This window comes from Leopardus geoffroyi, chromosome D3 (genome assembly GCF_018350155.1).
Source record: "Leopardus geoffroyi isolate Oge1 chromosome D3, O.geoffroyi_Oge1_pat1.0, whole genome shotgun sequence".
Taxonomy (NCBI): Eukaryota; Metazoa; Chordata; class Mammalia; order Carnivora; family Felidae; genus Leopardus; species Leopardus geoffroyi.
The window spans coordinates 60387585-60402835 of NC_059339.1; the positions used below are offsets into that span (position 1 = coordinate 60387585).

General features: G+C 38.4%; 1 long non-coding RNA gene across 2 annotated transcripts; it reads left to right on the forward strand.

Annotated features, from left to right (window-relative positions):
- Positions 1-328: 328 nt before the first annotated feature.
- LOC123588560 lies at positions 329-8616 on the forward strand. 2 transcript variants are annotated; one of them, XR_006707906.1, is made up of 2 exons: positions 329-791; positions 8328-8616. It is a non-coding gene; the product is annotated as an uncharacterized LOC123588560 (long non-coding RNA). The 2 variants fall into 2 exon arrangements; XR_006707907.1 differs by having other exon boundaries at positions 329-579.
- Positions 8617-15251: the final 6635 nt, after the last annotated feature.

Consider the following 15251-nt stretch of genomic DNA (forward strand, 5'->3'; position numbering starts at 1 on the left):
AAGGAAAAAAGTTAAACTGATAACTAAACAGTAAGCAAATACAAAACCATGAAATTTCAGAATTTTATTTATTTATTTATTTATTTTTTCAACGTTTATTTATTTTTGGGACAGAGAGAGACAGAGCATGAACGGGGGAGGGGCAGAGAGAGAGGGAGACACAGAATCGGAAACAGGCTCCAGGCCCTGAGCCATCAGCCCAGAGCCCGACGCGGGGCTCGAACTCACGGACAGCGAGATCATGACCTGGCTGAAGTCGGACGCTTAACCGACTGCGCCACCCAGGCGCCCCTGAAATTTCAGAATTTTAAAGAGGAAAAGAGCTGTAGTGATCATCTGTGTCTGTTCCATCTTTCAATAAGGGAGGAAAGTAAGACCTAGGAATTTTAAAAGACTTGTCTAGAAAGAAGATAAGTGATGGGCAAGGTTAGCCGAAGTAGAATGTACCTGACCCAGAGTGCTTTCTATGACATCACGCTGCCAACAAATAGAAGACTATTGTCAATGGACCACTAAATTACCTTCTCTGGTAACCTTCCAAATGTGCAGACATTCCATCCTGATGCTCTCCATCACAAGGTATGCTAGTGTAGTCCCAGAGCTGAGCTCAAATGTTCTAGTCTTTCTCCTTCTTGAAAAGGGAATTCATATGCCCCCTATGAATTTGGGTCAAGCCAGGTGCCTTGCTTTGGCAAGTGTAATGCAGGAGAAAGTGGTATGCCAGAAACCACGTTGGAGCTTCTCTTCCCTCCATAAGAGCACCTTTCTGTATTTCAGACACTGGAGACTCTGTAAGTCTGGTTTTAAGTAAGTTAAGTTTCAATTCGATTCATGTTTTCATGTGACTTATAGGATTTGTTTTGTTGCTTCCTGCGCCACTTTGTGTTAGCAGGGGCTAGAGCTCAAGAGCGAGACATGGATAGTTACTTTTCACCAAATATTTGTGAATTCAATGACACTTCCTGGCCTTCTTACAATTAGATATAGCCAGGTGACTGGTTCTAGCTAAGGGTCTGTGAGTGAAAACTGATAAATCTCCCTTCCAGGCAAAAGAATGTAATTGTTGGTAGACAACCTCACAGCCTCTCTTCCCCTTTGATGTAATGGTGGAGCCTGGGTGTTGGAATGGCAGAAAAAAAGATGGAAGCTGCCTGGGTTGCTAAGTTACCTCTTGGAAGATAGCTGCCTTGTGGAGCTGTTGGGCTTATGTCAGATTTGCATGAGCATGAAATAAATTGTTGTGTATTAAGACACTGAAATCTGGAGTCTCTTGTTGCTGTGCATATGCCTATCTCATCCTTACCCCCAAATGAAGCAGCGGGTGCATGTGTAATAGTTGGGGTGCGTATAGGATGCCATAGGAACAATGCACAACAGATCCCTTAGCAAAGTGAATTTTCTTTATTTTTGGTCTTTTCTTTTTAATTTAGGATGGAAAGATACCAATAAAAATCTTCATCTGCTTCACTATTTTTCCTAGGGCTGGTGTCGAATACCAACCTAATAGAACCATCTTTTCTCCCTGGACAATTTGCACTTCAGAAAAGCATTTGGAACTAAGTTTTCATAAGGTAGAAAGTAATTTAATGTTGAAAAGGTAGAGCCAACCATACATGAATAAATGCATATCCATTGCATATTAATAATGCAATATAATAATCTACCCTTCTCACTTTTAGAAGACTCCTCTGAGCCTTTCCCAATGTTAAGGCAGCTCTGAGCTCCAGGCCAATTCTGACTTTTTTCTCCTTGTTTCTACGAAGTGTTCAGGAGAGTTACAAGCAGACTCCAGGAAATCCATTTGAAATGGAACACTGACAAATTTCACCTAGACCAGAGAGTGAGGAACTAAAATGTGTGTAGCTATGTCATATCTGAAATAATTGAATGAAAAATGGCCGTTTATTCAAGATGAAGAAGAACTTAGAAAGAGCATGATTACTGGTTTTAGTTGTTTTAAAGGGTGTCATGCATATGATTGTAAAGGAGAAACTACAAAATAATTCGGACTTCTTGTTTGTTTTGGAGCAGTAGCAACTCGTACATTGGCAGGGATTAAAGTAAAGGAGAAATGGCTGTCTCTCAGGGCTAATGTAGAAGAAATTTCTATATTTGAAACTGTGTTTGGTTTAATGAAAGAATTGCCCTCTACTATTGACAGGATCTATTCATTATTCATTCAACATACATATGAACAGTATTGAGTTCAGTGATATGTTTATAAAGATCAAGGAAGTTTTAGTCCCTCACTTCAAATACCTCAGATAGCTCATATTCTAGTAGAGGAAATAAACAGATGACCAAAAATTCTATGATAGAGGGAGAGACGATGTATAGTGGCACATAAAGAGAGTAACATAAATTCTTCTGGGGGTTGCTAGAAGTTATCTCTGAGAAGGTCACATTCAGGCTGGGACTTCTAAGAAAGACAAGGTCAAGAACAGACTATTATAGAAAAAGGAAACAGAATATGCAATGGCACTGAATATGAAAAATAAGTTTTCTGTGTTTTGATTAGGGAAATGTAAGAAATGCTTTATAGCTAGAGCTTTCTTATAGTGTGAGAGGACTTTGGGACAGGAGAGAAGCCAGGATGTGGAAGCCTCGAGTTTGGAGGATTTTATAATATAGGCAGTGGGAAGCCATAGAAAGATCTGAAACCCTTGAGAAACTTAATCAATTTTGTAACCGTCTCATCAACTCCCAAAGTTCCATGACTCTGAGAAATAATGGACTATTGCTTCCCTTCAACTTCCACAGTCCTTGCTATATACATCCCACTGGGATTTCTCTCTTTCCTGCCATGATTGCTTTTGTTTTTAATTTTGAGGATCTTTCTTTTTATTCCATTTTTATTTTTTCCAACAAGACATAAGTGTCTTTAGTGTAAGAATTGTTTCCTCTTCGTCTTGATATTTCTTAGGGTGACCGGCATATACATTTGCCTATAATAGATATTCAACAAAGGGGTGTTGCTACAATTCTATGACTTAAGCTTTATGGAGATCTCTTTATGCCATGGAGAGGATACTAGAAAAGAAGTATAAGACTCTCATAGCAAAGTCTGAAAGCACAGCAGGTATTCATTGAGCATGTAATTTAGGTTAGAATATCTGAGATCAATACCAAGCCATGCCACTTACCAGCTGAAATTATTAACAAATCTGAGACTCGAGTTCTTCATGTGTAAAATGGGTACTATAACTGTAATATTTACCACACAGATCTTTTGTGAGGGTCAGGAAACATGATATAAGTGAAAGTATTGCAGGAATTATGAAATAGCGTAAAATTGCCAGCAAACTTGATGATGACAGTGATGTCAATGGTGAAAATGACAACTTTTTCGAGTAGCCAGTCATACAGAAATGTTCTAACTCGTATAATTCTGGTATGAGCACTTTAGAAATAAGTACATCTTTTTTTATCACGTTAAGGCAAGAGATATTTATTATTTAAATAATTTAGCTAGTGGTGTTCCCTCCAATACAGCTTCCATTTGGAAAGTCGTACTGCATATTGAAGAAAATAGAAGGGGACGTCAGAATTGCTAGATGCTTGTTCTGGCTCCCTCATGAACCACCTTTTTGGCTTTCACAGCCATGAAATGGATAGTAATACAATATTGGCCTCCTCCACTGGAGGATTACATTCCTGGTCAAATTAAACAACGTCAAACTGCTCCACCATGTTTATGCAAAGAATAAGCTCTTCCCATGAGTGGAATGCTACGTGGTGCAACGTGAAACTCATTTAGTGATTTCTGTGGCATACGTAACCAAGAATGGTGAAACAGGGGAACTCACAGTGATGGCCATCAACTATATCACCTACACCCACCTGGTCTACCCCACACTTGTTCACGTAGGAACTTTATGCATAGAAATGGTTTTTCCAAACACCGGGATTCTAAGAGCAAGGTTATTGCAGCTGCATGGGCACATAAAAAAAGACAGGAAATGAAATGTCAACAGCAAGTGTAATACCTTTCTAATATATGTCCTTCACTTATTGAGACAGTTACCGGGATGTTCTTGAAAGAAGAATGATTTGTTTATAAACCAGGTACATTATTTCAGCTCTTTAGAGGAGGAAAAAATGTCTTCATCATATTTTCCTCTCCCCACATCATCCACCAAGATATTTTCTACATTTATTTGAATACACATTCATTTATTAATTCATTCACAATTAATCCCCGGCCACCTACTATGTGCTGGTTACATTGAGAATATTGAGGCCAAACAAGTCATCCTTGTTCTCAAGCACCTTTCCATTTAGTAGGGAAAGCCAGTCACGCAAACAAATCAGAGCAATAAAACATTATAGTTGTTATGATAGAAGTATATGCAGCATACACAGGGAGACACAAAAGGGAATGTTTAATTCTGCCTGGGGAGAAAGAAAAGATTTTATGAAGGAGGTGGTGTTTGATGTGGTTCTTAAAATATGAGTGATTTTACAGGCAGACAACAGGGAGAATAGCTTCCTTAGCCACAGACAATGGGGAACTAAAAGTATCTCAGCATAGAATGGGTCAGAGGAGGGGATGTTCAACTTATGGAGTGAACTGTGAAGACAGAGCGTACAAGGGCGAACCACAGAGGATATGTGGAGTCAGATGGAGGAATTTAGACTTTATCGTGTGAGAAATGAGATTGGAGATTTTTAGCCAGGGAGTGACATGAGCAGTTTCTGATTTTAGAAAGGGGCTGTGGTGGTTGGTGATATAAGAAATGGAAATAGGCAGTAGGACACTGGTTGAGAGACTCCCATCACAGCCCACATAAATGAGAACGGCTTCCTGGGCCAAGACAGTGTGAACTGGGTGAAGGGCTGCATTCTGCTTAGTTATTCCTCTATCTCCAGTCTCTGCCCTGCTTCTAACCTATCAGATTTTAAAATGCTTAAGGACTACTCATCTTAAAAACAAAAAAAACTTTGGGGTGCCTGGGTGCTTCAGTGGTTAAGCGTCAGACTTCAGCTCAGGTCATGATCTTGCAGTCCATGAGTTTGAGCCCCGTATCCGGCTCTGTGTTGCCAGCTCAGAGCCTGGAGCCTGATTTGGATTCTGTGTCCCTCTCTCTCTGTCCCTCCCCCGCTCATGCTCTCTCTCTCTCTCTCTGTCAAAAACAAATAAACATTAAAACAAAAATTAAAAACAAACAAAACAAACTTTCAGTTACCCCATTTCACTGCTAGACTTCTTTAAGTTTGTATCTTTTCCCATTGTTCTCATCTCCAATTAACCTTCCCCACTTAATTACAAGGCTTCAGAAGCCTCAGGTTCTGTGTTGAAAAGCTCAGGTATGGTTCCTGGCTTTGCCATGTCTAACTTTACGACTTGGGGTAACTTATTTTATCTCTCTGTACCTCAATCAACCCATCTGTAAAATGGGATTAATAATGGTACCTCTTTAGAAGATTGTTGTGACTGTTCGATGTGCAGATACATTGAAAGTATTTATTTTATTTTTTTTTTAATTTTTTTTTAACCTTTATTTATTTTTGAGACAGAGAGAGACAGAGCATGAACGGGGGAGGGGCAGAGAGAGAGGGAGACACAGAATCCGAAACAGGCTCCAGGCTCTGAGCAGTCAGCACAGAGCCGGACGCGGGGCTCGAACCCACATACCGCGAGATCGTGACCTGAGCCGAAGTCGGCCGCTTAACCGACTGAGCCACCCAGGCGCCCCAACATTGAAAGTATTTAGAACAGTGCTGGGCACCTAGTAAATGTTTGCTAATTTGGGACCCATCCCCAAGAAGGGCAATCAGTGGTATGAATGTGTGCGTTTCCTAAAAAAGGAGCTAGGGTGAGCTACTGTTGTCTTTAAAAGTTGCATAGAAGAAGGAGCACTGCAATAGGACTTTTAATAATAAATAAACTATTCAGAGAGATAGAGAGTCTCTAATGATGCTTGAATAAATGTATATAGAATATTACTCACATTTATAGCACTGTGGTAGGCCCTTTGGGAAATGGAAAGCTGCCTAGGACACAGAGTTTGCTGTCCACAGAACCTAGCTAATCCAGGAAGATAAATCATATTGCAAATAATTTTAAAACAAATTCAAAAGGCCTAAGTAGAGGCACAGCCATAATCAAATATCTAAATATGGGACACAGCATTCAGTAGCATACACTATCGTGGCCCACCTCTGTCCTGCTGTTGAGTGTTGGGAACCAACCTCAGTCTCCCAGACTACAGACATATTTCTGGTTATATAACTGGAGAAGAGTGTGTTAGTTAATTCAGTCATTAGACATGGTTCTTGTCCCACTTGATTCCATCATCAGATTTTGCAGACTTAGAGACTCACTCTGTATTGGATAAGGGTCTACCCTCCTTTAGGGCATGTGTGTCTATCTAGTTGGTGTTATAAATTTTACATAGTCGTCATTATCAGAATAGAAATAAGGTCACACATGAAAATTTTCACTAACAGTTGGGAGGCAGCATTGCCTAGCACTTAAGGGCATAGAGAATCAGACAACAGGAAACTCATATTCAACCTCTAAGTGTGGGACCAAAGGTAAGACACTTTACCTTTGTGTGCCCCAATTTCTTTATCTATAAAGTTGAGACAACAATAGTATCTGCCTCACAGAGTTGCCGTGAGACATCTAGGATGTGGCAAAAATTATTTTCTGTCATCATTATGATTCTTATCAGATAAAGAGGGTGAGATCGTTGTCCCCAGTGCATGGATAATTGGGTCAAGGCTGTTTAGGAAAACCTCATGCATACCACCCTGCCCAACCACTTCAAGCAAAGTATCACCAAAACCGCATATGAGAATTTGACTTGGACTTTCCTAAATGGTTCGGTTCGGTTTTTATCTAAACATTTTGATTTTCAAGCACTTGGATGTAAAAGGAAGTGGCCTATATTAAATGCTGGTCAAAGCATTTTTTATGATTCTTTTTAAAAAATCCACACTCTCCATGACATTAAATTACTTAAAATCCACATACAAAAGTAGTGACCTTTCTCCCATAAATAAATAAAAAAATCCCAGCATGGAAATGCATTAGCTAAAATAAGTGTTTGATCCTTTCAACCAAAGCCCATTTCCTTCTTCCATCCAGAAAGCCTTGAAGTGTGAGTATTACACTACTTGCAGATTTCTATGTAAGCAGGGGATAAATAGTCCGCTTCTGTAATTAATAACTATTAAAGCTGTTTGACTGATCATATCTTTGGGCTCCTGAAATCTCTTCTGTGCAGGTGTGCATTAATGGAATCCATTAAATTCATATATTTCAACAGATAGTAATTTACGATCTTTTATAAGATCTGTCAGGAGCCGCAGCAAGAGGTACAGGACTGTCTCAGGGCATTACAGGACAAACCGGACTCCCTCTCTCAGAAACGACTTGCCTTTGCGTACTAAATATGAATGTCAATGCACTGGGCAGTCACATTAGGTGCATTCTATGTCATTCACCGTCTGGGAATATGCAGAATAAGCTTTGTATCACTGGTGAAGCCCTGAACAGGACTGAACAATTTTCAGAGATGCTGAAGGAACAGTGTGGGAGTTCTAACCACTTTATATTTGCCATAAAAAGGGAGAAATTGAGAATATAGCAGGGTTCTGGGAAAGTAATGGGTTTTCCTAGGGGTGAGTCACCCTTGAAAAGCCCCAAGTTCTCTTAATGGGGCAGCCTCCCCATTCTGACTAATGTTTCCAAGGTTAGTCAAACTCAGCCTTCACTTCTGCTGGGTCTCACCCTCTGGCTCAGCCCAAAGAGCTCTGTCCTCTCAGAGGTGGGATATTCTTTCAGCGGGGCTGGGTTTCTGAATAAGCCTGGTATTCAGCTACATTCCTAGGGGGAGATTTGAGGGTAGTGGAGCTACATTTACAATGCGAAATTCTACTTGAGGAGTTTCCATAATTAATTGAAAGCTGAAAACAAGCCTGAGAAAACTAGTGAAGATACTATGTGATTATCAAGTATCATCGAGGGCATGGTTAGTGGACAGCCAGGTTAGAACAGAGGGTCCGTGAGTGAAGAAGTTGCTCTCAGCCACAAAGGGCAGAATGATGGGATCAAGTTGGGAAAGTGAGAAAGCAAGAATCTTAAAAGGTCCCTTTAATGTTTTTTTATGACTGAAGGGAAACTGTTTACTGGTGATTTTGAAACACAGAGGATTGAGTTGAGGTCAAAGCCTACAAGATCACAATGAGTCTCTCCTATATATGGAATACTTTTCCCACTCACAGAATTCTGTGAAACAATTAAATGAGATTGGCAGTCCCTACTTTAAAGCAGATAATTGAGCCCTATGCCTATTCAAAGTTAAATTTATGTCTTCCAGGATGCAATGATGGTAACCAGAACTTACCCTTTTCTGGAGATTCCTGAGGAAACACAGAGGCATATGTTTCTGGGCTCACCTAACAAATCAGTCACATCACAGCCACCACCATCAAACTAAATCCACTGTGAGAGAGTTACTTCAGAGGACGGGTACCATGGTGGGGTGTGTGTACGTGTGAAATTTTGTTTGCTTCTTTGTTCAAGATTACCTATTACAGGAATCTCTCATTTATGATGGACCCTATTTTATGAAAAATTACTATTTAATAAATAAGTTGACTCGGGGAGTTATTTACTTTGTAAAATTCTTTGGTTTTTTACACCAACCTGTCATGGAGCTCTCGCCCAATACTTTTTCACCCCCATCTTTAAACATGAGATTGTAGACTATAACTCTGGCCAAAGTATAGAATCAAACTATGATGTAAATCTTAATAAACTAACATACTCATATTCTGGCTATGTTATAATTGGAATTTCTTCAACTTCCTTATTGTATTTAAATACTTTGAGAAACATGGACAAGATTAATCAGTATTAACTATACTAACTACTTGTATTCAGGTTAAATCTTTCAAACAATAATTTGTCAAATAAATATTCCAAGACATTTGCTGAGTACAAAGTTTACAAGAAAAAGTAAAACATAGTCTCTGGTCTTGAAAAAGTTACCATTTAGTGAGAAAATCCAAGAGCCAATAATTACAAGACAACATGCTAATACAAATGAAGATACCAAAACCAATACTATGGGGATTTAAGGCTGTCACCAGTCTTCACAAGGGTGGGGCTGGGACTTCAGAGTCCTGAGGACATTTGATCTGAGTCTTGAAGAGATCTTTCATTCACTCAACATGTATTCATTAAGTGTCAATTATGTCCAGATGCTAAGTGAATGGAATTGAATTTTGTAAAAAGGGAGAGGGAAGGTCAAAGCGGGAAGATTGTATCCAATCTGCAGCTGACAAATTGACAGTAAAAGAGACGCGAGTTAATATTTGCCACACATGTATTGTCTGCCAGGTATTTGATCCTCCCAGCAAGTCAGTTTTAAGCACTTATATTCCCACATTACAGATGAGAAACCAGAGTTTCAGAGAGGTTACTCTGCTAGTGTAGGTTCATAGAGCTAGTATGAAGCTGAGCTAGAATGTAAATGGAGTTGGCCTCCTTCCAGCGCCATGGCCTTCCCATCCTCATGGCGGCTGCCTTCTTGTACAGACTTAGGCACAATAAAATAAGATGAAGAGAAAGTGCAAAATGGACTAGGGTCAATGTGACTTTGGTAACTGGGATATTTTGTGCTTCAGCTGGAGACGGAAACCTTGGTAGCAGTAGGACACCATGAAAAAAATACTGACTTTAGAATCAGGATCAATTGGGTTCATATCCTGACCCTACACTGACTAGCTCTGTTGTCCTTGATTTTGAGCCTAACCAGACATGGAATGAGATAATATTCATTGCAACAACATGTAGTGAAGTCCAGGGTTTATTGTAAGTAAATATAATACATAATAGTTGTTTAGCTAATATTATTTCAACTTTCCACTCAGCTCACCCCAGGAAAAGCTATTTCTTAATGTTTCAAAGCAGAGAATTTCCTTAGAAGAAAGAATTGATCTGAAGCAAAGAAAAAGGAGTTCTTCATATTTATTTAAGCAATGAATGATTAGTACCTACATATATCATTGACCAAATTCCATATGCAAAGATTAACAGTGCTGGCTTGGGTTCCCATGTGGACTTTCTTGCTTCTTCTCCTGTATTTTTCTGTTACTTTCTTTGGGACATTGTGACTGCATTCTAAGCCCAAAAGGTCCATCTATCTTTCCATCACCTACTTTTAGAATGCTTATTGGTCTTGGTTTTGAGAATGTCCGAATAGTCTATACTCATATTACTTTCATGTTAATTACCTTCCATTGCATTCAGACCTCTGTTTCTCACTATTTTGGACATAGATTAGCTGACTTGAGCCTGCTTTGGAAACTTTCATTTACTCCCAATTCACTGGTCTCACAATGGTTGAGATGGGTCTGTCCAATGACCTTGGCCACAGTTGAGAGCGCCTACCAGTTCCACAGGAGTCATAATCAAAAGTGGTTTCTGACACTGAACATGTCATACAATGACTCCATTGAAGCATTTGAAGCATCGAGACAATTACCTTAAGATCAGGCCAGTGAACTAAAGAAAGAAAAAGACGGTCTTTAAATTGTTGGGTAGTTGTGTACAGATTAAGTATCCACTTTTTCATGACCCATGGATAGACTAAATGGTGACTCTTAAGGCAGTGGCCACATAAGTGTTCCTGAGACATAATCAAAAGTACAACTTTATTGAGAACTTCCTTAAGGTAAGGCTAGGAAGTAGAATAACAATGAACTGAGCAATGTTTTCATGAGATTGACTCAAATTGAAAGTCTGGCAGGATCAAAACCAAAAGAATAGAACCATCCATTTGGAGAATTTTTTTGAGTGAGATATAATCTCTTAGGTGGTGGTTAAGCCCAGAATGGACATGGCAGTAGCAAATGTACTCTAAGGAACAATTTTGGCGGTAGGAACAAGTTGGCCTTATTGCCTTAATGGATCATCCCTTTCTCTATCTGCTGTGATATGAGAGCTGATGAGATCCTGCCCGAGGCAGCGGGACTGTCTCAACACAGATTGTCTCTCCATCCACAGGGGTAAACACTTTACTGGGAGATTTAAAGTGAAATTTAGAATTACAGGGAAGTACCTAGGAAACGAATATTTTTTTCTTCAGTGAACTCTTAAGAGGGCTTGTCAGTAAAGTTCAAGCAAGCAGGTGTGCTGAAAATTGCTTTAAAACCAAAGAGACAGTAGGAGGCATGCATATGCCAGAAATCATAGCCCCCGTGAGAGAGACAAGCCCATTTTTCAGCAGGAGCAGCTGTTGGTGCATCTGCAGACAGGTTGTTGTCAGGAGTGTTGAGCAGAGAAATTTCAGGAGAAAGGCGCTCATGAGGGGGGAAGAGGCGCGAGGTCTCTAGTGAGACTTTAGATTGGAGTTTGTTAAATCCTGAGCAATAAAAATTGCAGTTCACTCTAATGAAACTTCCTGGGAAGACTATTAGTATTAAACAGGGTGACTCTCCCCCCAGAAATAATGCTAAATCACAGTCACAAATAATTCCAAGTCCGGTTCTGCACAAGGCAGAACATGATTGCACTTTTTAAATTAAATTCACTCTTATTGCTTTGGCGGTGGCCGTTTTCTGAAATTAATAGGAATTGCGCACATGAGCCAAGGGGCCAAGGGTGGCCGTACTGCATAGAGGGCATGAAGGTACAGACGACAAAGATGGGTGGGCCGGCAGGGTGGCGGCCATGATATTTTATTAGGCATTTACTTCCACGGAGTAGATAGATTAAAATGTCTTTAAAGTTCTAGAATCACAATGTCCCCAAACCGTTGTTGATTCTAAGGCTCAAAATAACACCTTATGTTATACTATGTGAAAACTGTTTCTTTTCATATTTATGCAAACATCCTGTGAACCAAATAATCTTCTTTATAAGGGCTCATAGTTGTTAGCAAATGGCTGTCCACCAGGTAGGCACTCACTTCTTGTTTAATTCTGTAAATTAAATGGTAATATTAAAAATAAGTCTTTGAAACTCTAATTAGTTAATAGTAGCCATCTTTATTCCACAGGCCTCAGTGTGAATCATTTATTGAAATTCAATTAGCAAGTCATTTATTCATGAGCTTAGGAAATATCTGTTGGGCCTTCTCACTCAAATATAACCAGGTAGTTATTTTTCTGATGCAGAGATGAACAGAGTGTGGCTCCTACCCTCAAGGAGCTCATTTTAGAATCAGTGAAAGAGACAACAAAATAAATAATCACAATATGGAGGAGTGAAGTATCTGTATTCAATAACATAGACAAAGAGCCTAGACCTCAGCCTGAGGACTAGGATTAAGAAACATTGCTAGGAGAAGGAGATATTGATTTAGACAGATGAGTGAAGACCAGCCAAGTGGACAGGGTTGGACAGGGTATCATAAATGGCAAAAGCATGAGCATAAGGACAGAAGGGAGAAAGAACATGCCAACTAAGGAACTGAATACAGATCAGGAGAACCAAAAGGAGAGGTAAGTGGAAAATCATGGACTGAGAGAAGCCTGAAGAAACCAGCTGGGGCCAGAGGCTGAAACAAGTCATGTTAAGGTGCATAAAAGTAATTAAAAGCTACTAGAATTTGAACAGCAGTGATGTGAACAGATTTGCTCTTTAGAAAGGCATTTTGGTGGCATGGTGGAAGATGGATTAGAGTAAAATGAAGCTGGAGGCACATAGGCTATTTAGGAAATTATTACAATAGTCCAGATGAGCTAAGGCAGCAGCAGGATAGATAGCAGGGGGGTGATCTGAGGTATTTGGGAACTAATGTTAATAAGACTTGGAAAAATAATAGGATGGAGTTGAGTGGGGAGGATGAGGATAGTTCTGGTAAACATTCTTTTAAGCACATTGGAAATATCAACCTATTTCATATCACCAAGTGTTCAATTTGTTAGGTACTAATGTTAAATCCATATCACAGATGAGAAAATGGAGACAAACCTAGGCAGGTTAATTCATTGCTCTACACTCATCAGAGCACCTTTGTTGCAGGATCGTGTTGCAGATCAGAGTATTCCAATGCATCAAATAAAAGAATCAGAATCAAACCCAGCATGTGTATTCTTTTAAGTACACACTTGGATACAGCCATTGGAAATGTATGAAATAAAGGAATGAGGGTCATATTTCATATAAACCTTGTTGCACTAACCAGAGGATGAGAGAAACAATACTACAGAGGAAAAAAGACTCGGATACAGAGGGCAAGTGAGTCCATGCCTACATTATTTACCTCCCTTTAATACTATCCATACCATGGCCATGTGTTTACTGCAGGGGATGGCCTTGGAACACAGTGACTTAAAATAAGGGTTCTCAAAGACAAGATCAAAGAGATTGAGAACAAGCAATATTCAAAGCACAGGGGCTAACTGTTTTATTTTTATTTTTATTTTTTGAATTGAAAACATTCAAGTTCAAAATTTAAAAAGTGAAAGTTCTAAATAAACTTTTTGGGGGGCAGGTCTTGTCTCCATTTTCTTTTCTATAATGTGGTCATAACATACCTCATAGGAGTCTTCTGATACTTAGATTGATGTTTTCAATGTGCTCAGAAAAATATTTTCTGGACTTCTCCTTCCCCTACCCAAAAATCTATCCTATCACTCTCCAAGTTTTAAATATGGGATATACAAAAAAAGAATCCACCCCTGGACAGATAATAGTAAAAATAACAAATATTAAAATTTAGAAAAACTGAGGGAGAAAGATATATTACAAAGAGATAGCAATTGGACTAAAAGTAGAACTTATCCTTACCCCTAGGAGATGTCACTAAAGAATGTGGATAATAATGTCAGATAGATTGGCAAATAAGTCCTCAGTCTAGAATTTTATGCCCAGCATAGTGGAAAAGTGAGCAAAACAGCTATATTTTCTCTTATGTAAATGCTGAGTTAACTACCACAGGTCTTCACGGAAAGTTCAAGTAAAGGAGGAAACTTCAGCAAGGGTTGAAATAGGATGATGGATAAAACACATTAGTAAGTTATTTAATGATCAAATGTAAAAAATAAGTAATGACTACTTTGTGTCTTTTAAAGGCAACACTAAAATTCTAAATAATAAATAATAAGAATGCTTGGAAGGTTATTTTCAGTCTGTTATTAAAATAGAAATTTTCCTTATCATATTCTGAAAGAGAAACCAATGAATAATTTATATTTTAATAAATATTATGATATATACGCGTAGATACATGATTAAACAACTGAAAGAACAAAAATATAATGTGGCGCTTCTAAACCAGAAGAGTAATTGAAAAAAAAAAAAACAACATCAATGAGGAAAGTTCTGATAATGAAACAAAACCTGGGAGGAGAACAAAAAGGTGACAAAGAAACATATTATAAACAGAAATTTATAACTGTTATAATGGGTAACTCAGTTAAGTGTCAGACTCTTGATTTCAGCTCAGGTCATGATCGCACAGTGCATGAGATCGAGCCCCCTGTTGTGCTCTGTGTTGACAGCTCAGAGCCTGCTTGAGATTCTTGCTCTCCTCTTTCTCTTCCCAACTCACACTCTCTCCTTCCCTCTCTCTCTAGAGAAATAAACAAAAGAAAGAAAGAAAGAAAGAAAGAAAGAAAGAAAGAAAGAAAACACTAACAATTGTTGACACAGGATCAAATGTCAAATGTATCAACAAACGTAATAATTGTAAACAGATTAAGATTTCTTATTAATACCAGAAAATGTAATATAGATTTTTAAAATCCATTATGCTGCTTGTAAAAAGTATATGCAAGAAAAGTGATGCAGAATGATTAAAAAATGAGAAAAAAAAATGAGAGAAAGAGAGAAGGGAAGATTTAACACAGAAGGAAAACTAAACAAAAGAATGCTTTATGATACAGCAATATTAAACTCATACAGCATTATGTCATATAGAAAACAGTATCTGATGAACAGAAATAATATAGTAATAAAAGGAACAACCCTAACAATATAAAACAAACAGAAGATTGTATATTCCTAAAATAATTATGTTAAAATATATAAAGCAAAATCTAATATAATTAGGAAAATCAAATGTTAAGTCATACTGGATATTTTAATACATATCAGACCAAGGAGACAGAAAAGGTCAACATCTAAATGATTGGAATAAGCATATCGAGAAGTTTGAATATATCTACCTAAGTCTATATCTATTTCTACTTCTTTTATAACTATGCATAAAACTCTATGCTTAAAAATAGACTGTTTTCAAATATACATGGAACATTTATTTTTTTAAAAACCTATGTTCTAATGAAAA